Source organism: Schistocerca piceifrons, chromosome X (genome assembly GCF_021461385.2).
Source record: "Schistocerca piceifrons isolate TAMUIC-IGC-003096 chromosome X, iqSchPice1.1, whole genome shotgun sequence".
Lineage (NCBI taxonomy): Eukaryota > Metazoa > Arthropoda > Insecta > Orthoptera > Acrididae > Schistocerca > Schistocerca piceifrons.
The window spans coordinates 964,193,402-964,220,492 of record NC_060149.1 but is presented as its reverse complement, the minus strand read 5'-3'; the positions used below and the strand labels follow the sequence as shown (position 1 = coordinate 964,220,492).

General features: G+C 37.9%; 2 long non-coding RNA genes across 5 annotated transcripts; both read left to right on the top strand.

The window, feature by feature from the left end:
* On the top strand, nucleotides 1–26,690 carry LOC124721901. Of its 3 annotated transcripts, none has more exons than XR_007006405.1 (3): nucleotides 1–123; nucleotides 24,747–24,902; nucleotides 26,630–26,690. It is a non-coding gene; the product is annotated as an uncharacterized LOC124721901 (long non-coding RNA). The 3 variants fall into 3 exon arrangements; XR_007006403.1 differs by lacking the exon at nucleotides 1–123 and adding an exon at nucleotides 9,403–9,463; XR_007006404.1 differs by lacking the exon at nucleotides 1–123 and adding an exon at nucleotides 20,053–20,114.
* Nucleotides 130–9,388, top strand: LOC124721902. 2 transcript variants are annotated; one of them, XR_007006407.1, is made up of 4 exons: nucleotides 130–427; nucleotides 790–1,022; nucleotides 4,817–4,956; nucleotides 9,328–9,388. It is a non-coding gene; the product is annotated as an uncharacterized LOC124721902 (long non-coding RNA). The 2 variants fall into 2 exon arrangements; XR_007006406.1 differs by lacking the exon at nucleotides 790–1,022.
* Nucleotides 26,691–27,091: the final 401 nt, after the last annotated feature.

The window sequence follows — 27,091 nt, the reverse complement described above, 5'->3', positions numbered from 1 at the left end:
GTTGTCTTTGGTTGTCGGTATTATTAAAATCCACTGCTCCGGTATGTCTTCATTTATTAAAATACAATCTCTGAAAAGCAGTTTGTTTGGAGGCGTACGAAATCCAGTGCTGTGTTTATCTAGGTTTGTTATTTTGAGTATGCGAATGGTGTCCATTGTCATGTAATCGTATCGGGTTAAGAAGTTATTTGTGTGTTCGAAGTTTGGTTGCGCGTTGCGCGATTACTTGCTAGTTGCAAGCAGTTATTTTTATCGGTGTACTGCTACAAATTATTCGATTGTTATAAAAGACGTCTCCAGGGCTATTACGAGTCATAACATATCAAAATTGATGAAAATACGTCCTAAAATAATCTCCCTTCGTTGTCTCATACCATTATTATATATACTGTCTGATGTTTTGGAGCATTAGTAACATCCAGTACTGGTATGTAATTTCACTGATAAAATAAAACCATTACCGTCGCACCCCTCCAGTTCTGTAGGACTACGGTTTTGTTGAATACAGATTTTTTAATATTGAACTGTATTAATCATCCCTTTTATGTGTAATCATGCTTATTTCTAGACCTCGGTATATTTATTTTATTATGCATTGTATCGCAGTCATGTTTTACGTGAAGTTTCATTGCTCACATCGAAATAATTGTGACGCATTGGCATTATTTCACCTACAGCAAGTATGTAAAGATCTGTATTTACGAATACCGGTACATGAAATGTGTAGGTATTGTAATTGGAATTGTGAATAAGTTTTGTTTTAATTGTAGCGTAACTATGACTGTGTAGCTAATATCTAAACCCCAGAAAGCACCAAGCTGGTATTCTGAAGGGGGTGTGGAATCTGAGAAACAACCAGTATTCAAGAATATTGCAATCAAAAAGATGTTTTTGGGAGTTAATTTGACAAACTTAACCATGATAGCCTCATGATACTTACTCAAGAAACTGGACTAAGCAATAAATGCTTGTGTGTGAAAAAATAAACGTGTTTGGAGTCCAGTGAACAACATGAGCCATAGGTAGCCTATATGAACTGTGATGTCATATGGCATCTATGATATTTTGTTTGTTTCAGTGAAATATTTTGAGTGTGTGTTTTGATCATAATATGAAGTTTATTTTTTGTGGCTGGTAGCTTAGACTGTATTGTTTGCTGGGTGTACTTTAAGTCTAGGCCTACTGGAGATGGTGTTCGACTGGGGGAATGCTTGTGGCATACAAGATGTATATATGTGTTCATTTACATTGACAGGCTGATCTGTAGACTAGTGTAAACATATATCTAGGATAGGTTGGGTTGGTAGGTCATTCCACAGATACATTTAAGGTAGGTCATTCCATAGATACATTTAAGTACCTATGTAAGGCTCCATTTTCGAATTGTGGTCTGGTATTTTCAAGTTTTTAATATATTTGAAGGACTAATAGAAAGAGCATCATGGGCCCAAAACTACCTTTTCTCAGAGAGATCCTGTTAGTCTCTAGCATTTTATTTCGCTAATGTTTTCGTGTTTAGTTATGTGAGACGTTGATCAGTTCTGTGTCTTATATCTCCACCACGTTAAGGGTGTTGTCGTTCATAAGCTTGGTATCACATTTTTAACTAATCCTGTTGTTGGCATTTCAAAGATTGATTTGGACACAACAGTTCATAACCAGTTCTTTGTCTTGCCTTTCTCCAACCAGTCAGTTATAGAGAGGTCTGTGGTTTAACATGAACTCTAAAAACAGTGCAGTTTTTATATTAACAGATTGTTGCCAGAGGTTAAAGAGTGGTAAATGACAGAAGAAAGGGGTTGTGACATTTTGAAAACTTAAAGTAAGTGCAATTTTAGGGTATGCCTTCTTAGTCACTGTCCACGTTCTCAGACTAACATGTAAAAATCTTTTTATGTACCGTGATATCATGTCTTAGAGTTGAAGTTTGTTGTCTAGATAACAATAGGGGGACAATCTTACACGTGAGGTGATATCAGTGCAAGAATCCAAATATTAAACAATGAAGTTATTAAGGAATTGTTTTATAAAGAAACAGTATGGCTGGTCACTACTGATAGTCAAGGAAGCAAGATCCCAGGAGGCCCTACTGCTGATTAACACTTTTAAAAGTGAAACACTAATCTTATTTTTCAGAACTATTCATTCTTGTCCTCACATCCTGTCTGTCTGCGTGAGGTAGGAACTAAGTTAAGGGGCCATTGGAAGTGTTCTATTCCACCTGTCTCCTTTGACCCATGAGATAATGGTGTTGTGTGTATGTTTTTGAATTGGTTTGTGTTTGTTGAGTTTAACATGTGATATTGGGTTCATTATCACTATGATAACATGGGTTTATTTGAGTCTGGGTAGCCAGTGCTGCAATGTGGATTTGGAAATCTTCATTTTTCAGTGATGGTTATTTATGTGTGTGGCATTTTGTTAGGTTTGATTAGTTTTGTGTGTGTGTGTGTGTGTGTGTGTGACTGGTAGCGGCGGTCAACCTAGGTGATTTTGTTGCATGCTTTTGTTGGTAATAAACTTTTATTTTTGTTTTAATCTGTAGTAATTCTGAGGTTCTGTCTGTTTTACATTTATCGTACTTTGGTTGGTTTTAATTGATCTGTTGTATATACAAGTTTTTGCGTTTTCGAGTTGTTGAAGGTTTTGGTTTTTGTGGTGTTTTTTGAGTTATGTTGGTGTGTGAAGTTTACATTGTTTTCATTATTATTATTATTATTATTATTATTATTATTGCTGGTAGGTATTGAGAGCTGCATTTGAGCTACATAGGTCAAGGGAAATGTCTGATTCCACTCTTCGGGTTGTAGCTATTGGTTCCTTGGTATCTGGGCTTCCTTTCAGCTGTATTGGTTCCTTGCTATCTGGGCTTCCTTTCAGCTGTATAGGTCAAGGGAAACATCTGATTCTGCTTTTCGTGGCACTTATGCAGTCTAGGGAGTACATTGGCTGATCACGAGAAAAGTACCTATTTTTGAAGGAAACACGTGTTTCTGAAGATATAAGCATATATATGCGCTGAATACCAAAAATTTTTTTATTTCAAAACTTGAGTGTTACAGTCATATCTGACGCGCTCTTCACCAAAAAAGTACTTATTTTTCATTTGGATGCAAAAAAAAAATCAGTTAACTGTCTCAAATTTTTTTTTTTGTATCAAAAATGACATATTGCATATGTATGCACGGAATTTAATTTTTTTTTCCTCTCTCTCTCTTCAAGAAAGGTGGAATTAATAACAAAATTGTGGAATGGATTTTCCCAAAACATTGACGCCAGAGAAATTCCGCCAGGTAGTTATTCAGCATAGCACGGTGAGTTCTGAAAGGCCTTATAGGATTTTTTTTCTTTTGCTTTTTGCCAGACTGACTTCATGTGATTTGTGGTTGCGTTTGTAAAGGGATCGAGAAAATAAAGCGAATGATTAACAGCCAGATTATTGTAGCCCAAGTTACCTATGGTATTGTAAGTTGCCACAAATCAGAAACTGCTGTGGTTCCAGTAGCAAAACATACTGTTGCAAAATTGGCAGCAAATGGGTAGCATCACGTTGTGGCACAGCAACCATAAAGCTTTGCTTTGTCTCAACGTCATAACCACCAAAGACCCATTGCTCTCGCACCTATGACTTCGATGGTGCTGACGAAGCAGCTCTCGTCTATTTCAACAGTATGGCCAGGGCCGCCCAAAACTATTGGCTCAATTAAGAAATATTCATGGCAGATATCTCTACAAAATTGGCACCAATCGACCACAGTGTGCTCACTGCCAATTTTGAGCTCCCTCATTAAAAACTTTTGCCTATTGAGTTCGAAAACCCACATGTAAGACAGTTGCAAAATTTTAGAAATGTCTAAATGACTGCCAGCAAAAAATGACATTTTCCTGATTGAACATTTCTTTCTACAGTCCCTGCCAATGGAGCAGCTCCAAATTTCGCCATCTTTCCCTGTAGTTTTCTCCAGCTTCATCTCTTTGTATCCAACACAATACCCATTTTCACACACCATATCGTTCTTCATAAGATCTTGTTGCCTAGCCCATTGTATTGAGCTTCGGGTGTTCTCCATAACATGGTATAAATCTTCCATTACAAAGTCGCTCAACTCTGGAAAATTTCTCGCCATTTTGGCACATGCAGTAATATACGATACTTCAAAACGGACAGCCTCAACAGAAAAATATAGATTGTTGGGCGCACTGATCAAGATGCATAACTGTGAGCAACAGGGACATATACCATATGCAACAATATGCAAAGCCAACAATAGCTATCATCGTTAGGATGTATGAAACTGTAAGCATTACCTATGGCTAAAGAACTCTGTGAAGAAATATATTAAAGTGTCTGCAGCATATTGGCATAGCAACATGAATAAGCTGGTGAAAGCAGACAGTTAATTAATCTTTTTTTTTCCCCCACCTCCATATGAAAATAAGTACTTTTTTGGTATTCCGCGCATATATATGCTTATGTCTTCAGAAATATGTTTACTTCAAAAATAGGTATTTTTCTCATGATCAGCGCATGTACCCCCTAAACTGCGTAAGTGCCATTTTCGTTATTGCAGATGTTGGTTTTTTGGTATTGTGGGCTTGGTTTGAGCTATATAGGTCGAGTGAACTGTATGATTCCTGCTGGCTTTGTGGCTTTAGCATTATGTCGTAGGTTGAGACTTTTTTAGTTGTGATGTGATGTTTTGTATTGTTAAAATTAGGTTGTCCTTGCCCTAGACCCCCTATTTCCCGCAGTTGTTCTGTAGTTTCATTTTATCATTCAAGTAAGATTACTTTCACTGTTTCTGTTTTCCTGCAGGTTTGTTGGCATGTGTACATAGTGACAATATTGACGACATTTTGTATACTCTGGACGTAGGCGTTTCTGTCATATGGATGACGTCATGGGTCAAAGCAGATGGATTAAATCGGATGCTTCCCTAATGCCGAGTTCCGAAGGTTTGATTGGATCTACTGACACTGCCTTTGCCTGGTAGCATGCTACTGATGATGTGGTGTGTGTGATATCCATGCACAAAACTTCCACACAAACACATGGGTCGTTTCACAATGCCGTAATTAGTTTCAACCAGTCTGTGGTAGTCTTCAGACGAAAGGCATATGCTGAAGCTAATGGTAGACAGAGATTAGTTTCTGTTGTGTTCAATGTTGTTGAGAACAGAATGGAAACCAGTATGTGCCTTTACCCTAAAGGCGCTAGCTGGCTTGTCAAAATTGGATACAGCGTTGTGAAATGCTTGTGAGATTATGTCAAAAAATATATAAAAGAATTTTAGATCCCTTATCTCTAAAACAGTATGTCATTTTTTTCCATATTTATATTGCTTCTGCATTATTTTTAAATGCAAGTTGGGGAGCCTATGATTGTTTCGTTATGAGAATAGATAAAATTGTCGTTGCAGTGTGTGGCTGATTTTGATGAGTGATTTATGTCCAGCATTTTGATTATGTGATAGGTGAAAGCAGACGGTTGGTATTGATAAAAATCAAAATTTCTGTTATGTAAGCTAGGACTAGTGGGCCAGGGAAAAAACTAACTAGTCGCTCGGTCATTTCAGAAAAAAATTGATATTTGCTGGATGAATTCCCGAATGTTTAATGGGTTTAAAGACATTTTTAAAAAAATTTTATTCTCAACATTTAGAAACAGTGGCTATTTTTTGCTTTTACAGGCATCTGTTTTTCTTTTTTTTTTTCCTTTTCTTTTTTTTTTTTTTTTTTAAAAAATTATTCAGTACTGAGTTGAAGTATCATTAACTGGACTATAAATTAAAAACCATGATAACCATGCTGAATGTATTCCTTAATATAGGCCCTACTTTTAATGGCTCAAACTTGTTGATTGCAAGCTAAAAAAGCGTATTCTTTAAACTATTTAATTGGATAGATAAAAATTCTACTCATCAAGCAGCGGCAGAACACATACATAAAAGACAGCTGTAATTGGCAAGCTTTTGGAGCCAGTGGCTCCTTCTTCAGGCAGAAGGGTGGAAGGGGAAGTAATCGAGTGAAGGAGAAAGACTGGAGAGGTCTAGGAAAAGGGGTAGATATTGGTTAAGTCACCCAGAACCGCGGGTCAGAGGAGACTTACCGTACGGGATGAGAAGGAAAGACATTACTTACGGTAAGTCTCCTCTGACCCGCTGTTCTGGGTGACTTTCCCGATATCTACCAATTTTCCTAGACCTCTCCAGTTCTCTTCCTTCACCCCTCTTCCGTCTTTTATGTGCGAGTTCTGCTGCCACTTGGTGAGTAGATTTTTTATCAATCCTAATTGTATTTTTCCAAAGTAAGAGTAATTTCTCAGCCTTAATATTTATTGTCCTATTACACTATACAGTATAACTACTTCTTATAGTGAGAAGCTTACACAAAATGTACACTATTTTAAAAAATTGATTTTTTGAATTTTTTCGTTCTTTGACCTACAATATCTTTGTAAGGAGAGCAGATAAAAGTCTGAAAATTACACACTTAATGGATCTTCATGATATCAAACTTAAATTGGAAGTAACAAACAGAAAATATTGTGGGGAAGGCTAACCAAAGACTGCAATTTATTGGCAGTACTAAGGAGATTGCCTACACTACGCTTGTCCGTCCTCTTTTAGAATTCTGTTGCGCGGTGTGGGATCCTTGCCACATAGGACTGACAGAAGTACATTGAAAAAGTTCAAAGAAGGGCAGCACATTTTGTATTATTGCGAAATATGAGAGAGAGTGTCACAGAAATGATAATGGATTTGGGCTGGACATCATTAAAAGGAAGGCATTTTTTGTTGCAACAGAATCTTCTCATAAAATTCCAATCACCAACTTTCTCCTCTGAATGTGAAAATATTTTGTTGACATTGACCTACATAGGGAGAAACGATCACCACAATAGAATAAGGGAAATCAGAGCTCGAATGGAAAGATATAGGTGTTCCTTCTTTCTGCGCTCTATACGAGATTGGAATAATAGAGAACTGCGAAGGTGGTTCGATGAACCCTCTGCTAGGCACTTAAATGTGATTTGCAGAGTATCCATGTAGATGTAGACAAGCCTGTACAAATCTGTGTGTTGTCATCCCCCTTCCACCAACATCTGTTCACTCACACTTGGTTAATAATGAGCCCTTGAAGTGTGCAGTTGAACAATGGAGTCTCAAAATAACGAGAATAGTTTTTCTAAGTGTTGGTTACTAACCTTGAAAACTCAATAGTGTGTCATTTAATTGCCAAAGTCAGGATAAATTTCTGAAGGGCAAAAGCAAACCTTGGCAGTTGATGAATGTATAGTTCTTGCTGACTTTTCTGAAAACTATTCCTTTGTTGTTCAAGTGAAATACAAGGGCGCCACTGGGTAAACAAACAGACCACAGTTTGTCCATTTGTGTTCTGTTATAAAGATCCAAATAGACTAGAGTCATAGTTTTTGTGTTGCAAATGATTACTTTGAGCACAAAGCTACAGCAGTGCATGCTTTTCACCTGCAGTTAACAAACTACGTAAAACAGCACGACAGTTCCATAAACAAACTGATGAACTTCTCTGATGGTGCTGCAAGCCAATATAAAAGCAAACAAATATTAATATCTCCTTTCTCAAAGAAAAAAAGACTGTTGGCTCGGTGCAGAATAGCACTTTTTTGCATCATGTCCTGGGAAGAATGAGTGTGATGGCATAAAGGGTACAACAAAGCGAGCTGTCACAAAAGCTAGTTTGCAACGGACCTATGAGAACCAAATCTGGACACGTCAAGAAATGTTCAAATTCTGTAAAGAATAGGTAAAAGGGATTACGTATGTTTCATTAAATGTGAGGAAATATGAGAACTCTATGCCAATGTCTTGGAGGAAAGATTCAAAACTTGTCAGAAGATTAAAGGCACCCGATCTTTTCATTGTTTTATACCTCAGTCATACAACTTGCTCAACTGTAAGTTCACATCGACATCCTCTGATAGTGAATGTCATCACTGTGGAAAACTTGTACCACTGACACTTCAAAGTAAGGACATAGTGGCTTGTGTCTATGACGAACAGTGGTGGATTGCCAAAGTTGGTAACATTGCTCGTCAAAACCAAGATGTGGATGTTACATTTTACCAGCACCAAGAACCCCATTAAAAAAATTTGAAAAGGATCAACACGAGAGGCCCGTTAAAAATGCATTAAAGGAGTTGTCTTCTCCCCTGGAATTTATGACTGTGACTAGGCGAACATTTAACTCTGTGCCCAACATGAGTGAAGAAATACCTCTGTTGTTCAATAAACAACGTAGCAAAAACAAACAAGTTGAGAACGGGATAATGTAATGAATTGTCTCATTTTTTAAAGAGTTATCCTAGATATTTTTAAATTATGTAATTTATACACTGTTTCCATCAGCCCAGATATTGCAAACAGTAAGAAACATATTTTTGACTCATATTTGAAATTTTTTTGTCCATGGAATCTCAAGGTTGAAATTTATACAGAAGTTTGATATCATAAAGGTCTATTAAATGCGTAATTTTCAGATTTATATCTGGTCCATTAACAAAGATTTGCAGACCAAAGAATGAAAAAATTCAAAAGATTTGTTTTTAAAGTGTTTCTAAGTATAAGCTTGTCATAATTGTTTCTCTAAAAAAAAAAAAGGTATCTGTACTGAGTATTGTAATACCACAAAATGTATTAAGGCTAAGAAACTACTCTTTGGAAAGATAGTATTAAAAATGGGTTTTTTAAATTTACAACCAACAACTTTGAGACATTAAAAGTGTATTCCCTAATACATTCAGCAGGGTGATCATGGTTTTAATTTATAGTCCAGTGTCTGCTGAAATAAATACCTCTTATATGAAAGGTCTGGGGCAATCCATTACTGAATAATTTAAAACACCACAGACGCTTATAAAAGTGTAAGAAAGCCTGAAACAAAAATGGCTGCTCTTTCTAAACGATAACCAATAAATGTTTTTAAAAAATATTTTTGAGTCCACCAAACATGAAGGAATTCACCCAGCGAATTCTTTCTACGAGAATGCAGTTGTCTCTCTTTGTAATTTTATGGCTTTCTCAAGTATGTTTCCCTTTGGATACAATTAATTGATAGTTTTATGGTTTGGATGGTGTACGATCTTCCACAGAATGCTTGTATTTACTTAATAGGCACACGTTTAAAAATCCAAATATTAGATCATTATTTCTCTGAAGGAAACATTGTTTCCAGTATAAATCCTAGATGCAGAATTGTATTGTTTACATTGTGACTGCAGCACTATTCTTCTCTCACCTGTTGTATATAAATATTTCTGGAATAATTTTAACATCTGTTTAACAGGACACTAATGACAGCAGCAGAGAAGCTTGCCGCTGTTCCTGATGTGGATATCGACCCAGAAGGAACATTTAAGTATGTTCTAATACGTGTCTTTGGTCCAGAGGGTCCTGATGGCAAAGAACCGAGCAAATTAGTGGTCAGTAACTGGTAAACTAATATTTGGTCAACTTTGTGATACATTATTATTTGAGAGACAGTCGTTAGCATCATTTTTCAATTTTCTCAGTTGAATTTTTCTTCTGATGTCGGTGACTTGCAATGGGGAATTGTAGCCTAAGGTTGGTTGTTATCTGCATAACATAGTGTTTCAGTGTTTACTGTTAAATTGGAAGTGAGATGGTGGATGGCGATACAACTGAAAAACGCACAAAAGAATTTCATTGAAACACTGTTGAACTACAGTTATGGCCCTGTGTGCTATGGTATCTTTGCCAGATAGTGTTGACAGAGGACATAAAAAAGCATTCAAAGAAGAGCAACGTATGTTGTTTTATAGCTAAGAAGGGGGAGTGCGCCATGGACATGCAGGGTGTATACGACCCGGAAGATCCGGGGAAAAACCCGGGAAATTTTTCATTGTTTTGTTTTCAGTTAAATTTTTGTAATTTTGATTGGTAAGAACCGATACTCTAACAAAGGATATTACTGTGTCTCAATACTGCAGCAATAAATCATGAACAAGAGAAAAAACGAAAATAAAACTTAAATTTCAAGGGAAATGCACCATATACAGCAACAAAACAGTGCTCATACAAGTGTCCGCCAACAGTAAAATGTGTCAAAGGCTTTAGGAAGACTGTGCAATGCTTCGTAACAGCAAATTGCCTCCGCTGAGCGTGACGTCACAACTGTTTACATTAAATTCATTTTAGCAGTTACGAGCTCGATCATGCGCATGCACAGTTGAGTAGTACCTTCTCCCGCTTCTGGCTACAGAAATTGTTGGCTGTGTAAGCAGTCGCAGCAAGCAGCTAGATGCTACCGGGAAAAATTTTACTGGAGTGCCCAAGCTGCCAGATTTATACATGCGCAGGAGGTCCAAATCTAGGGGCAAATTCATATGCTTGAGGGGGGGCGGGGGAGGAAACCTTGTTTCACAAAGCGACTCGCATCCAGCGCACGTTAGTTCGTTAGTTTATCGATTATTCATATTACTTTGAAACTCATCCCTGTCGGTTTTTGAACATTTTTAACACATTCTAAGTTGATTTTGAATGAATCGTAAGTTGATTTGTGAATGCGTGCGTAGTGTACATGTTTCCTCTGTCAGTGGAATCTGACAGAGCTGAGCGAAGTAAGGCTGAACGGATGAATACCAACCGCTGTCTGATTGTGTGGTTGATTGTGTTTGCAAATGATGAGCGTTGTTGTAATTACTAGCGGAATCCATAGATTCAGACTACAGGAGTGGAAATAAACGAATAACACGTAAGAATGATTACGTATTACCTTCGCGGTGTATACAAGAAAATGAAATTTTGACAAAAAATTTTTGGGCAGATCGCTATACTAGTAAGGGCGCGTTGTACAGTCCCCAGCTAGCAGCTACTTTAAGTTCTGTTCTGGAAGAAGCACGGAAAATGTGTTGTACGACCATGTAACAACGCCTAACCGGAGAATAATCACGGGATAGCTAAACCGGTGATTCTGGTAGAGTTAATGAAGTTAATCTGCAAATAAGCTTTGGCATTGGCAGGAATAGTTACAGAATTAGCGATAACAAGACTGTTTGTTAGAATGATGAAGGAGAAGAAATGGGGGCATCACACAAATTGTGGAACAATATGACGATTCCAAGTTCGTATAAAAATTTCATACTACTACTTTTCGATCTCGTGCTTGAGGAACTGGAGTGTATGAATGAAGTGTGAAACTATTTCCTAACGTAAAGCTTTTTGCTTGTAGTGGGCCTAATAGGCATTTGATATTGGTACTTTGTGAATTATTTTCTGTCCTTACAAAACAGACCGTTTGTGCCAAAACAGTCTCATTTATTTTGTGTGTATTACAATTGTTGTAGTGTTAGAAAGGCGTATTTTGTTTTATCTAGCAGACAGTGACAAAATAGGTGTAATCAGATCGGGAAACAACACCAGTCTTGGGTCCTATTTGTATTAACAGCTTTTTCAGTATTAGACAACGACGTTTCGACTTTTTGTGTAGCAAAATGTTTGACGAACTTTGATGAGGTAATAGATTCTTTCACAGAAGGAAAGCACTCCATGTAAAGCTGTACCAAGATTAGAGGGTAAAAAATTCTAGGAGCTAAGGATTGAAGAAACATGTATTGTCTTGCTTGTCTCATGTCTTTACTGGGTTTATATATCCTATATTTAATTTTATGTCACACAAAGCAGCAAGTTGTTAGCTGATAGGGAACAAAGAGTGCACATTTTCTGAAGAGTTCTTTTTTTAAAAAAAAGAGGGACAGAATGTCAAACCGGCCAACTGTAAACAGGAGAGGCACCACAGGACATTTTAATTTCCACTGTCCTGAATATTGTTTGATGGCATCCATTACAAAATATACACATTTCAATTCCACAGAGCGAAGTACAGTGACGTGCGATAGGAGAATGCTGTGTGAGGAGACGAGACACTGCACTTTGGCACACTTATGACATGTCTTACATTTCCTCAAACACACATGTTGCATGCATCAGACCCTTCAGAAAGACGTGCACTACAAAATGAACATATTTTTGTATATATATAAAAACAAAGATGATGTGACTTACTAAATGAAAGTGCTGGCAGGTCGACAGACAGACAAACATACACACAAAATTCAAGCTTTCGCAACAAACTGTTGCTTCATCAGGAAAGAGGGAAAGACGAAAGGATGTGGGTTTTAAGGGAGAGGGTAAGGAGTCATTCCAATCCCGGGAGCGGCAAGACTTACCTTAGGGGGAAAAAAGGACGGGTATACACTCGCTCGCACACACACACATATCCATCCACACACATATCCATCCACACACATCCATCCACACACATCCATCCACACACATCCATCCACACACATCCATCCACACACATCCATCCACACACATCCATCCACACATATACAGACACAAGCAGACATATTACACGTTTTTTCGAAATTTTCCCGAATTTCTCCGTCCTTTAACGTGTTTTAGCGGCAACACAACCACCTAACCTTGATGCACATTGCTGTCTACCAACCCAAGTTCACCACAGGATCAACTTAACCAACAGTTTTTCGCCTTTTTTCATACCAGATCTCCAGTTGCTTTCTAGTTCACATTTATCTCTCCCCATATATTTTTATCTTTCATTTTCATTTCAACCTCATGTTACACTTTCCACCTTCTAATACCATGTCACCCTCACAACACACCCACAAAAAAAATGGTCTTTAAATATGTCTGCTTGTGTCTGTATATGTGTGGATGGATATGTGTGTGTGCGCGAGTGTATACCCGTCCTTTTTTCCCCCTAAGGTAAGTCTTTCCGCTCCTGGGATTGGAATGACTCCTTACCCTCTCCCTTAAAACCCACATCCTTTCGTCTTTCCCTCTCCTTCCCTCTTTCCTGATGAGGCAACAGTTTGTTGGGTAAGCTTGAATTTTGTGTGTATGTTTGTGTTTGTTTGTGTGTCTGTCGACCTGCCAGCACTTTCATTTGGTAAGTCACATCATCTTTGTTTTTAGATATATTTTTCCTACGTGGAATGTTTCCCTCTATTATAACCATATCATTAATTTGAACCCAACAATTACGTTTGTTAATGTCGCTGTTTCATTTCGAAATCTTTCCTGTCGTCTTATTTTCCTTTATTTTCTCTTTCTGTTTTTACCAGTAGTCTCACTTTGTATTCACCTTCCCCTTTTTACCGTAATCTACTATAAAATTTTATCCCGCCTATATATACTCAATAATATGTAACCCACTTCCAAAACATAACCAAAAAAATTTTATTTTCCGCTTTCAACACTACCGCTGCTATAAAATCCACCGTTTCTAGTTCAATAACAGCTGCTTTCACGTATTAAACAACCATTTCGGCTAGTTCTAAGAACTTTCACTTTATTTCCACTTCCGTTTTTGCACATCACTGATCATTTTTAGCCGCTCCCCACAGGTTTTAACGTCATTATTTCTTCGTCAGACAATTGTTAACCCCATTTTCGTAATCTTTCACCACAACACCACTCCTTTTAATACATTTACACGTTTTTTCGAAATTTTCCCGAATTTCTCCGTCCTTTAACGTGTTTTAGCGGCAACACAACCACCTAACCTTTATGCACATCGCTGTCTACCAACCCAAGTTCACCACAGGATCAACTTAACCAACACTTTTTCGCCTTTTTTCATACCAGATTTCCAGTTGCTTTCTAGTTCACCTTTATCTCTCCCCATATATTTTTATCTTTCATTTTCATTTCAACCTCATGTTACACTTTCCACCTTCTAATACCATGTCACCCTCACAACACCCACGCAAAAAAAAATGGTCTTTAAATATGTCTGCTTGTGTCTGTATATGTGTGGATGGATATGTGTGTGTGTGCGAGTGTATACCCATCCCTTTTTCCCCCTAGATCCGGGACTGATGCGCAGAACAGTCTGAATTACAGTTGGGAAGTGGGTAGTCTACACGTGACCCATTTTTACATTTAGTGTTTTTGCTGTTTCCTCTCCATTTACTGCTCCCACATCAAATGAAGGCAAAACAGATTTCTGTGGCCGGGAGCTATCAAGTGAATTAAAATACATTCACATAATAATGGAAGGCTAAACTGTGTTATTAGTTGCAGATTTTATTTTATTTCCATCTTTCTGACAGTCAAGCGTTAATTGCCTTTTAGAACAATGAAGTTATTTTTGTTGGTTTGCCAAAGAAATTTTCTTTCATTAATCTTTTCCACTAAGGCAGACAATATATTTGAGACAAAGTGTTTAATTCCACACACTGTGTTTGCTGCATTTCAAGTGCACATTTTCAACTTCTAGCACATTTGGCATTACGCCATAATAAAGAACCAAACATGAGACAGGACAGTACTGGTACTCCAAGAAAATTTACATCCCAAAAACCACATAGAAAAGCTTAATAACAGGTCGTGGGATTCTGGACATACAAATTTGCACTTTAAATGTGAACATTTTAGTATGGGTCACGAAATTCCGATTCTCTTGGAGTATCCTCTGATGTCTTGTTTCTTACATAATGTAAGATCTTTCAATGTTTCACACGTACGAACATGCAGGCTCCCTACGACATCGTAGCTGCGCTTGCGCGGTGACGCCTGTCATCTGGCGCTCTCTGGCAACTGCAGAAACGAACCTATTTCTAACAGGTCGTGGGAAAATATTTCGAATGGTGGGTTGAAAATCGTTACCATCAAAGTACCATTCTAGCAGTTACACCAGAACTATGTGAGATAATGTACGATGAATTTCTTAAATCACAAAGTGTTTGACTCTCATTTAAAAATCAACTCTTTGATGATGAGCCATTTAGATGAATTTTGAGCCTGGAAGATCAGACATTTATGTCGTTATTAAAAATTTTACTGGCACCTTTGTGTGATACATCTTAAATTGTAATACGCGCATGAAAGACCAACATTTTATGAGAAAGCTTAGCTTCTCTTGCAGCGTATTAATCTGATAGACCAATATTATATGTGAAGGCTTTGCGTTTCGTTTAGCAACACTATTTACATTAATTTGAGCCATTAACTTTTTCTGTTTGTGTGTTCGCGCTACTTAACAGTGATGTTGCTGTTGGTTGACTACATCACGTGTCCTAAGCTCTGAATACCTGCTGTGATCGGCTGGCGAAATTGCATGAAATGAGCTATGACTAACTTACAAAAGCGCATCCCAATCTCAATTTCAATGCTTTGGAAAGTAACATGCGGTGTTTGGTGGAATTCGAGTTTATACTTTCCTAATACAAAAATATGCAGCATACATGTTGCTGCACATCAAAGATCTTTCCAAAATGCGTGTTTTTTTTTCTTCCTAAAGCGCCAGGAAATTCTACGCCCGTGTATAAAACCATAATCAAAGGACTTATAAGGTATACAGTTCCAAGAGAAAATATACCGTCAGTTAACAGGGAAAAAGTATGTTTTCACTTGGGGGAAAGTGTATTTTTGACTGAGAAATCCGGGAATTTTTTTTCCTTGTCCGCATATACCCTGACATGATATACAAGTTGGGGTGACAGTCATTAAAACAAAGGTGTTTTTTGTTATGATGAGATGTTTTCAGGAAATTTCCTCTGAATGGCAAAATATTTTGTTGGCACCCACCTACATAAGGAGAAATTATTATCGTGATAAAGTAAGAGAAATCAGAGCTCCCACAGAAGCTGTTGAAGAGTGGAATGTTACAGAAATAGTCTGAAGGCTTTTCGATGCATCCTCTGCCGAACACTTAAGGATACAGGATACTTATAAATGGTGGAAAAATCAAAATTTTTTAAATGACTTTATTAAATTCTATAGTCTTTTATGATTACATTGATATATACACTGTAGGGTTTGAAATGAAAAATGACCTATACATACCAAATTTTAAAGTTACGGTCATGTACGAGGTGCGACAATAAAGTAATGAGACTGATTTTCTTTGCAAGATGTGGCACCCCTGCAGGCTTGCGTAGGCACAATATCTGTGACCTTGGTCTATAAGCCGCTTCTAGTTCAAGCGGCATGTTGAAGCAACTGCTCAGTCATTAGTTGTGCTGTAATAAGTTAACACGTGTTAGTGTCTCTCATCACGGAAATGGAACTGCATAATATTGCGCAACAGTGTGCCATTTCTTTTTGCATTAAATTGAGTGAAAACGCGATGACAACTTTTACGGTAAGCTTAAGAAGGCTTTTGGAGAGGAGGTTATGTCAAAAGCTCAAGTTTTTGATTGGCATAAAATGTTTAGTGAAGGCAGAACAAATGTTGAAGATGAAGACTGCAGTGGACGACTGTCAACCTCACGGACGGATGTCAACTTGGCCAGGGTGCATGAACTCATAAAATCTGATAGAAGGTTATCCATGAAAATGATTGCAGGAGAACTGCACATCAATCGAGGAACGGTTTGTCTAATAATAACATTGCTGATAATTGGATTCTGCATCACGATAATGCACCATCCCATACTGCTCTGTCAGTACAGTAATTTTTTACCTCAAAACAAATTTCGGTACTGCCAGAGCCACCTTATTCACCAAATATTGCTCTGTGCAACTTTTTTCTCTGTCCAAGAATCAAAATGGCGGTCAAGGACACCATTTTCAAACAACGCAAGATGTCCCAAAAGCTGTGACGAAGGTCTTGGAGGATATTACAGAAGATGAGTTCCAGAAATGTTACCATCAATGGCAGAAGTGCTAAAAAAAGTGTGTGCAATCAGAAGGGAACTTTGAAGGAGACAACACGAAAATTGACTAAAACTGTAAGCAACATTTTTTTTCACATCAGTGTCATTACTTTACATTCGCACCTTGTATACTGCCATGCCCCCTTTATTTCTGTTACAGAAACCAGTATTATTTTGAAAAGAACTGTGCACTTTCTTTCTGTTTCCAGCGATTATATGTATGATACATTGTATATGTTGGTAACAGTGCAGGTTTCTAGCGTCTGTAAATGATTATCTTTGCAAGTATTTACTTTTGTGTTCTGAAGCAGTTTGTTCACATGTTAATAAACGTTTGTTTCCCAAGCGCTACATATATTTGTGAAAATACATATTTTTTAGTGTGCCACACATCAAGAAATTCAATAAAAGGAAATTCTGTGGTAACCAGTTCACAAACAAAACAAGCCACACTGTTGAAAGTAACCTACGTGTCAGTTCTTCAGTGAAGAAATTCGCACATGGCACGCCTCCTGGTGATTCAAATTTTTGTGTTAAAAATGACGCTGTTTGTAGTGGATTTGTTGTTGTTGGTGTGGGTATCTTATCTTCTTTGATAAAGGAAGTGGAAAAATGTAAACAATGTGATGGTGTAGGCTGTCTGGAAATAACTGAACAACAAAGTAGCAGGAAGGGTTTAGCGTCAAAATTAGTTGGTCTGTGTAGATCCTGCAATAAATCTACCTCGAAAATGACTTTGAACATTGTGCATAATTCATATGATGTGAATTTGAGGTTAGTGTACGCAATGCGTGCAATAGAAAAAGGAAGAAAAGGCTGCACAAACGTTTTGTCATTTGATTGACCTTCCTCCTCCCAGTAGGTTCAGCAAGTACATAAGAATACTTTTAGGTGCCTTGACGGTTGTGTCTAAAGCATCTATGAAATGTGCAGTAGAAAAAACTGTTAATATTAGTGAAACAAGGGACATTGCTGTTGCACTTGATGGGACATGGCAACATCGAGGACATCGTTCCTTGAATGGTGTTTTAAGTGCTACTTCTGTGGAGAATGGAAAAGTTGATGATGTTGAGTGCTTATCTAATTATTGCCACATCTGACATAGTAACACTGAAGGACATATTGAACATCAGTGTTATAATAATTATGATGGTTACAGTAGAGGTATGGAGTGTGATGGAGCTCTAAAATTATTTCAGAGGTCAGTGCCCGTTTATAACGTTAGATATACAAAGTACCTAGGTGATGGGTACTCTAAAGCTTTCAATAAAATTAATGAGTTCAATGTTTATGGTGATAGCTTCGTAACAAAACTGGAGTGTTGTGGACATGTGCAAAAGAGGATGGGTGCTAGATTGAGGAAGCTAAGAAGAGAAATGAAAGGAAAATTGCTATCTGATTGAAAATCTCTGTCTGGCTGAGACAGATTGACAGAAACTGAAACAGACCTCCTTCAGAGGTATTAAGGACTGGCCATTAGACAAAATGCACCTCTGAATGATGATACAGCAATGAGGAAAGCTGTATGGGCCACCTACTTTCATAAGTTGTCCACAGATGACCACACTGTTCATGGACTTTGCCCTAAAGGAGCAGATTCTTAGGTGTGGCTACCAAAAAGCAAAGGAAAGTGGTCAAATATACTATCAAAATATCATAAGCATTATCTTCTTGAGCCTGTTATGAATGAAATAAAACCAATTTTTAGAGATCTGAGTGGACCCTGTTTTGCTTAGTACCACATTTACTCGAATCAAGACGCACCTGAAAAATGAGACTCGAAATCCAGGAAAAAAAATTTTCCCGAATCTAAGCCGCACCTGAAATTTGAGACTTGAAATTCAAGGGGAGAGAAAAGTTTTAGGCCGCACCTCCAAATCGAAACAAACTTGGTCCATTGTAATATGAGACACAATTTAGGTCAAATGAATGACGATACAGCTACAGTAGTTTGGTTCGAGTCGTAAGCTCAGTAGTTAAGCTTTACCAGGTAGCCATTGCTATGCGTCAGGCGCTCCGTCCGTATTATACGGGTACCCTTCCTCTTTCGCGTACTTCGTTAGCGAAACAATGGCAAGAGACTGCTATTTGCTGTTACCTACACTCCTGCTTTCTTTGAGAATGATCAACAAGAACCAAATAATAGACAGCGTATGATAGAAGATATTCTGAACGGGAGTTTAGCGAAAATTTTTCTCCGTTTGAAAATCTTTGCAGGCACCTCTTTAGTACATTACATTCTGCACTGAAATTAGTCATCTTAGATTTAAAAATCTAGTCAATTGCCGTGCTTCATTTCTGACTGTATCACTATTAGGCATAAGAATAATACAAATATAAACATGGGATGATATCTATATTTTTCCGCGTTTGCTGTTGTCTCACTCTAGTTTCGTAGTTTATTAGGCAGACAGGATTTAAATGAGTTAGCAGCAAACACGAAAGAATACATGGCAAAATGTTTATATTCTAATTATTCTTATGTGAAGAGAATACTGCATGCTATTCACAATTCATAAAAGTTCCTATAAGGAACCATCTCTTCTCACAGTTAGGAAAAAATTCAGAACGTAAAGTTGGCCATATTGACAAACATTCCAAACAGTCTTGCCAGTCGGATTTTCGTAGTGCATTGAAATGCTGCTACATTCAAAGGTGCACAATACGGAATTTGTATTTACTTCGTTGGATAATGTATGAAAATGCAGTGGTCGAAACTCGAGACGGAGGAAAAACTTGTCTGCCACCCCCCCCCCCTTTTTTTTGTTTTTTTTTTAAAATGCACTCATGCAGAGGGTTTGGCGCCAGTATTTATCTTTGTGCCTGCAAAGCATGCCTGTGTAGCGCTACATATATTCGACAGCAGAAGTTAGTTGTGGCGGCACCTACCAACATTTTCCAGAACTTCCGCTTACTTTGCACTCGATTCTAAGCCGCAGGCTGTTTTTTGGATTACAAAAACCGGAAAAGAAGTGCGGCTCAGATTCGAGTAAATACGGTAAATGTCTTCATGGGGGCACTCAGAAAACAAATGAAAGTTTCAACCATTCCATACGGGAAAGATTACTCAAGAATGTTTTTGTAGGACTAAATACGTTAAAAGTTGGTGTACTAGATCGTGTGCTATGTTTCAATGACGGAGTGGTAGGAAGGTAGGAAGTCCTGAGAAATTTAGGCATAAAATGTGGCTCTAATATGAAAGATCAATTTCTTCTGTGTGACAGACAATGGGTGCATGAAGCTGAAAGATTCGCTCTTCAAGTTACCAAAGAAGCAAGAAGTGCTAAAAGGAATGCCAAGAGGAAGCTTGAAGATGAAGAAAGGCTGCAGGATGTAGACTATGCTTCAGGAATGTTCTGAGGCACAGTTTAATTGGACTCATATGTTCATTCGCAATTTCCCGCTAGTTGTTTTCTTCAGAATTCAGGTAAAAATATTTCCTAAAGTTTATAAAGCATTGCTCTAATTTTTTCTGTAACTTTTGGTAGTCCATACTTATGTAGTAGACCTAAGCTTTATTGCAGAATCAGCTAAATCATAGAAAAAATAACATTTTTATTTGGAAAAAATTATAAATATTAAAATGTAAGATGTGGTACTTTTTTATCCTTGTAATATACGTAATAGGTGGAATTAAATAGGTCTAGTATCTCAGCCATGTCATGCATGTCTGGTAAAAATTTGGTCTCCTTCAAATGTATAACATTGGATTAAATGGTACCTCAGTTTGAGGAAGAATTTCCTTGTTACTTTTTTTAAATAACTCTAAGCAGGTTCAAAAATATTCAAAATACTTCTAATTTGTTTAGAAAGTGTGCTCTATTACCTGATATCAACAAAAAATCTTAAAACATATACATTATAAACAGTGCCTGAAAGAAATATAATATTGAGCTGGAAAAATGCCCTGTATCCTTAAGTGTGAACTGCCAGATAGCCGTGTAGATTTACACGAGAAATATCGTCTGGTTTGCACTGATGATGTAATGATGTGAGGGGGCTGAATGCAAATTTTTTTTTTTTTTTTTTTTTTTTTTTTTTTTTTTTTTTTTTTTTTTTTTTACGCCTGCTTTGGTGACGGAAGCAATGCATTCAACTTCCAGAAAGAAATTATCTCGCAAAACAGGCCTTTGACTAAACTTCATAAAGTGCCGTACTGTGCTGGTTTATGGTATAGAGCAGATGTTACCAACAAGTATTCCATTGGTTCTCCATCATTTGAAAAAACGTCGTTTTCACTAAAACACAGCTACATTTACAACTCCATTTTTCCTGTACAGTGTTCTATAATACATACAATTGTGACTTTAAATGACAGCTTTGAATTATCAAGGGCATCAGTTTTTTTTTCCAAATTTAATGTGCCATTATCAACAGAATGATTGCATGCAGATCATTATATTGGCGTGTGAGGTTTTGGGATTGACATTTATTTTTTTTATCGCGTATCTTGAGACTTTGAGCCAAAGCTCGTGGGATGAGGTGGTACCTAGTTTACAGAAAGCTGAATATAAAATTTATAAACAAAAAATTACAGAATTAATAAAATATGAAATTAAGAGAAATTAGGATAAATTACATGTTGCATAGAGAAGTTCTCATGTATTGTGAGGGTCTCTTGTGCAGAATTGTAGCATACCACAAGGTAACCTTTGTGTGTGGATTTGAATACTTACGTGTATCACTCTTTTTTTCTGCCCTGCTGGGAAATTTGGAAAAAAAACCTGGAGAAATCTTGTTTTTTGTCTCAGTAGATGAAACCGTTTGTTTACTGGGATTTCCTGCATCGTCGCTGGCTGGATGCAGCTTAATACATGCACCGCTTCCCTACTCCCTCATTCTTACTGCTTCTCCACTTCCTACCACTCCCCTCAGCTTGCAGTCAGTGCTGCCACCACTTCTTGCCACTAGCCTAGTAGCTGCCGATGGGAGGCGTGAGGGGTGGTTTGTTTTGATATGATTCTTGGAGATTGTTGACCCAGTGGCTGGAGACAACGGTCATATGTGCACGAGTTGTGTCTGAGTGATTGTGTGGTGATTGTGTGAATGTGGTGTGTGTGTGTGTGTGTGTGTGTGTGTGTGTGTGTGTGTGTTTTATTTTCTAAGAAAGGCTATGGCCGAAAATTTAGTTGTGAGAGTGTGATTGTCTTTCCTACGTGTCTGTCCATGGTTCAGCAATCATCTTTACGGTGAGTTGCTACCTATCTTCATTAGCATTAATTCTCAGAGTATTTGCACAAATTGATGGATTTATCACCACCATCTCATTTCGTCAACATAATGTCAGTGACTTGTGTAAAGCTGGCCACATGAATGGACTTCCATGATGGGCCAAAACCACAGGCTGTTTCTGTGGGTCTCTCTAACGGATGGGGGCTGCCGATTTGAAGCCCATCGTTTCCCAATAATGTGCAAGCCCTGCCCATCGGATCTAGTCTCGCCGATCTGCTCCCAGGCCGGCTCTGTTTGTGTGTGGTATAATGCAGTGGGTTTTCGTGATTTATCCGAGGACTCAGGACTGCGGTGCTCCTCGGCAGGCCAGAGGCCACGGGCGATGGAGTTCAGGAATTATGACTTTCTCACTGCAAGTACATTGTGCGGTACATTGTTTTATAAACATTTTATTTATTCTAGTACATTTTGGGGCTTAGAAAATAATTTATACAGGATGTACATATCTTTTTTTTTTTTTTACGAACATTCAGTACACGAAACATGAGTGACCCGGCAGACATCAATACAGTAATCGAATTCGTGTCATACCTGTCCCAGCATGGCATCGTCAATTGTGATATTTGTTTCTCGTATTCTCTCCTGGAGCTCCGCTACATCACGTGGTAGAGACCATACATACACCGGATCTTTAATGTGTCCCCACAGAAAGGAAGTCACACGGAGTGAGATCTGGTGATCAGGGAGGCCATTTCATGAAACAGCTGTTCCCTTCTGTAGCACGGCCAGTTCATCGATGCGGCAGCTCCGTATTCAGGTACCCACAAACTTCACGATGAAAATGGGGTGGAGCCCCATCCTGCTAAAAGATGAACGGAGAGCCCAATTGCATCTGAGGCATCAGCCATTGCTGCAACATATCCGAGTAGGAATATCCAGTGACAATGCTCTTGGCGAAGAAGAATGGCCCGTACAGTTTTCGACATGACAAAGCACAAAAAAACATTTACATTTAGCGAATCACACCCAAATTCAATGCATTCGTGTGGATGCTTTGTACCCCAGATTCGACAATTATGCCTGTACACTTTCCCATTAGTGTCAAAAGTGGCTTCATTGCTAAAACTTAAGCGATCAAAATTCCATCCCCGTCCTTATTCAATTGTTGCAACTGTGAACAAAACTCAAAACACTTGTCTTTGTCGTTGTTATTGACCTTCTACCCTAGCTCCAATTTGAATGGTTTCATAGACAACTTCTGTCGCATGACTTGCCACAGTCAGTGGAGCCATTTCGAGTTCATGGGATGCACGACGCACCAATTTCTTTGGACTCCTTATGAATGTCTCTCGTATGCAATCCAAATTCACTTCACTCACACTGGGATGTCTGCTTCTCTGTGCTGGGCACAAGCAACCCATCATAATAAATTTGTTGTGCCTTCCTTGTTGGTGGTTTCTTACCGTACTTTGTTCTAAACATCCATTGAACAGCTGTAGCACACACTTTTTTTGTTGAACTCCAACACACAGAAAGTTCGCTCCGCACCTGAACTTGCCATATTTATGACTGGTGCTATTGGCAAATCACCAAAGTATGCTGTGGTGGTATACATGAAAAAGAACTTTCAGGGTTTCTCTTCAAAATGACATATGTGTGATATCTGTGCTATGTTTGGTTCTTGTGCAATAAATAATTGAAAGTGTTCCCAGATGTAATGTACACCCTGTATATTAGAAAGTATGAGCGATAGGAAGAACAACTTGTGGCAGTCACAGGCGGTTTGTATGCTATGTACCTGTATATTTTGGCCTGCCTTATATACTTCTTTCAATAGGCCTACTTTTTTCTGAGGTTATTTCTGAAATCAGTGTAGGTATTTTAAATCTGTCTTGTGACTCCAAGGAAATGCGTATTTGTGTCACCAAATATGTTTAGTTTTATTGAAATAAAATAACATCAGTGGTCTTAATGGAATATTATATACCATTGTCTTTCTTTCTCCATCTAAAAACTGTTCATTACAAAAGATGCTGAAATTAGTACTTAAGATTTTTGCTCATGAGGGGAAGAAATACAGAAGTCCTTACATTTTTTTTTTTTTTTTTTTTTTTTGTGAACTTGTCTTTACTTGCCGTTGAGATCTCGAAATTTGTCAGGGAAAAATGCTAAAACTTGCTGGAAATCGGGGAACGTCACTTGGGGGAACTTGCGGCAACCCTGAATGTTCACAAGCTGGCACTGCAGAGCTTGCTGACTGCATTTTTCAGGGATGAGAATATTCTTGCCAAGTGCACAGAATTGGCCCAAACTATAACACCATATGAGATAACAGAGCAAAAGTAAACAAGCTTTTGTGTTTGTGTCCAAGACATAGTGTATAGTGAAGACAGAAGTGTTCATTTTCTGCTTAAGGTGTTGAACATGATACTTCTGAGAGAGCTTTTCATCTATCTTCAGTCTTAAGAATTTAAAATGTCTGTTCGACCAGCTCAGGACAAGACTATTTCTATTTTACAAGAGTTCAGTTGTTGGCAGTGAAGTATTAATCCGTTCTCCAAAAGCCATGTGCTGATGTTGCCAACTACCTTGTCAGCTAGATGATTTACGTTATGTTCAGTGTTTTCCGAGAGAACACATGTCCGAATATACAAAAGCTTTCATTTGCATTTGCAGTAGGTATGGGGGGGGGGGGGGGGGGAAAGAAACAGAAGCTCCTGTGTGTGTTTCCTATAGATAGTGGATATAACAACAGCTCCTTTAAGTTATGTTTTCAGATTATTTTTGATGCCACAATTTCCACTCACGTTGCTACTTTTGTGTTTTCTTCTTGCTTAGTACTCTTGATACATTTTGTTCAAAGTTTGACTATGGTTCCTGTTACTAGGTGCGAGGATACAAGTGAGTTGGCTTCCATTCGGACGTCTACGATGAGACGATGGACAGGGTGAATGGCCTCGGCGTTGATACAGAGTGCACTGGTGGTGGCAGAATACAGCACGACCCCAGTGCCAAGGTCATCAAAGTGTACAGCTACTCACAGGTAGTACCAAAAGCAGTGAGTTGTAGAAATGACAGTATGTGTCATCTTGAGCTGTTATTCAACTTAATTTTTTACTGTGTGACTGGTTTCAGTTGAAGACCATAATGGTTTCAGTTGAAGACCATTTTCAGGCACCTGTTGTATATACAGCACGGATACGGGAAAATTTGGGATGAAAAGAATGTTTGAAAATTATAGTAACAATACAAGCAACACTTACAGAATTTGATTACCAGCAAAAACTATATATATCAAAAGAATACAATGTCAGAAATATAAATTAAATATCCACAAGCATTGTATGTATTGTTACTACAATTTTGAAATATCCTTTTTGCCTGAAGTTTTCCTGTTTCTATGCTGTGGGAACAACAGGTGCTCGAAAATGGTCTTGACCAAAACTGGTTGCATCGTAAAAAAAAATTATCAACAGCTTAAAGTGTTACATGATGTCATTTCTACAATTCGTATAAGCTGCAGACCACAGTTAACAAAAGATATTTTAAGAACAGTGAAGTTTCTGTTCATACGTTGCGTGCCCTATAATTCAAGTATTTTTAAAGCTTTTAAGAATGTTATACGCCAAGCTCCTCCATGGGAAAGCAATTTCTGCTTTGGTTACATGGCACAAATTATAGAATACCTTGTTAGATGGTCAGAAGTAAATGTCACCAGATGTTAATACCTGTAAATCATCATCATGCTTCTTACAACCGTGTACAATAATTTGGGTGTGGTGTTGTGGACAAGTGTTATGGTTGAAATGGCTACTGTTGTTCTGGGTAGCAGCCATGATTATGAAACTTCCTGACAAATTAAAACTATGTGCTGGGCCAGGACTACATCCTGAAACCTTGACTTCCGTGGACAAAGCTGATACCAACTGTGCTGTTCAATCTGATTCAGGATTTTTTCTTACACCTTTCAGATTACTTTTGAGGCCACAATCCTTGCTTCCACTTGTATATTTAGCGAGAGAGAGTTGTATATGTAGCGAGAGAGAGAGAGAGAGAGAGAGAGAGAGAGAGAGAGAGAGAGAGGATCTTCTGTCCCATAATTTTATGACATTATTATTATTATTATTATTATTATTATTATTATTACCAGCTTCTGTATCTTTTGATTGAGTATAGTTACGGCAGCACATGAATTGTGGTGAGCCTGGTGTTTTTACAAGACTTTTTCCAGTTGCCAGGACAGTTGTCATAATTACTCAAATCAACAATTCCTTGCACTTGGAGCAGACCAAATGATTCCTCTTTACCCCTCGCACCTATTTTATACTTTTCAGACTGTTTTTCACACATTTTGTGACCTACCTGTTTCATTTAACACAGTTAATACAGTTGCAGATTGTGGGTACGTGTTTAATTTTTTTTGCACGGTTACTGCTGCTTGTGTTTCAGTGTTGTGTACAATGCCAGACCCATCAATAGAAAAATTAATTCTGATGCTGCATCTTGCACATCTGTTCTGATGGTCTCTACACACTCCCTTTTTCTGCTGCTTTTGTGTTGTGATGTGTGGTGTAGAAAATTTCAGATTGCTTTACGGTTTCATGTGCTCTGTATTAGATGCAGTTTTAGTGTACGTACAAGCACATTGTTTACTTATGATGTAGTTGTAGTTAAGAGTTCTCGTTTTAGTGTTTAATTATTATTGTGATATGTAGCACACTGTTTAATTGTACTTTAGTTTTAAAATACCCAAGGACTGCTTCATTTCAGGGGTTTGGGAAGGCAGACCACAGCAAGACTGTAGAAATTCTGAAGACTGCATATCCTGTTTACAACATTACTTGGAGTGATGAAGAATACTGATCTGCTCAGGTAATTAAATTTACATATGTGTGATACATTCAAAATGTCTCTGACATTACGACAACCTTCATAATGAATGAAGGTGATATTTTTTCCATTTAAGCTGTTGTATTTTAATAAGACCTCTCCTTAATTATACAGGGTGATTCAAAAAGAATACCACAACTTTAGGAATTTAAAACTCTGCAACGACAAAAGGCAGAGCTAAGCACTATCTGTCGGCGAATTAAGGGAGCTATAAAGTTTAATTTAATTGTACATTTGTTCGCTTGAGGCGCTGTTGACTAGGCATCAGCGTCAGTTGATGCTAAGATGGCGACCGCTCAACAGAAAGCTTTTTGTGTTATTGAGTATGGCAGAAGTGAATCG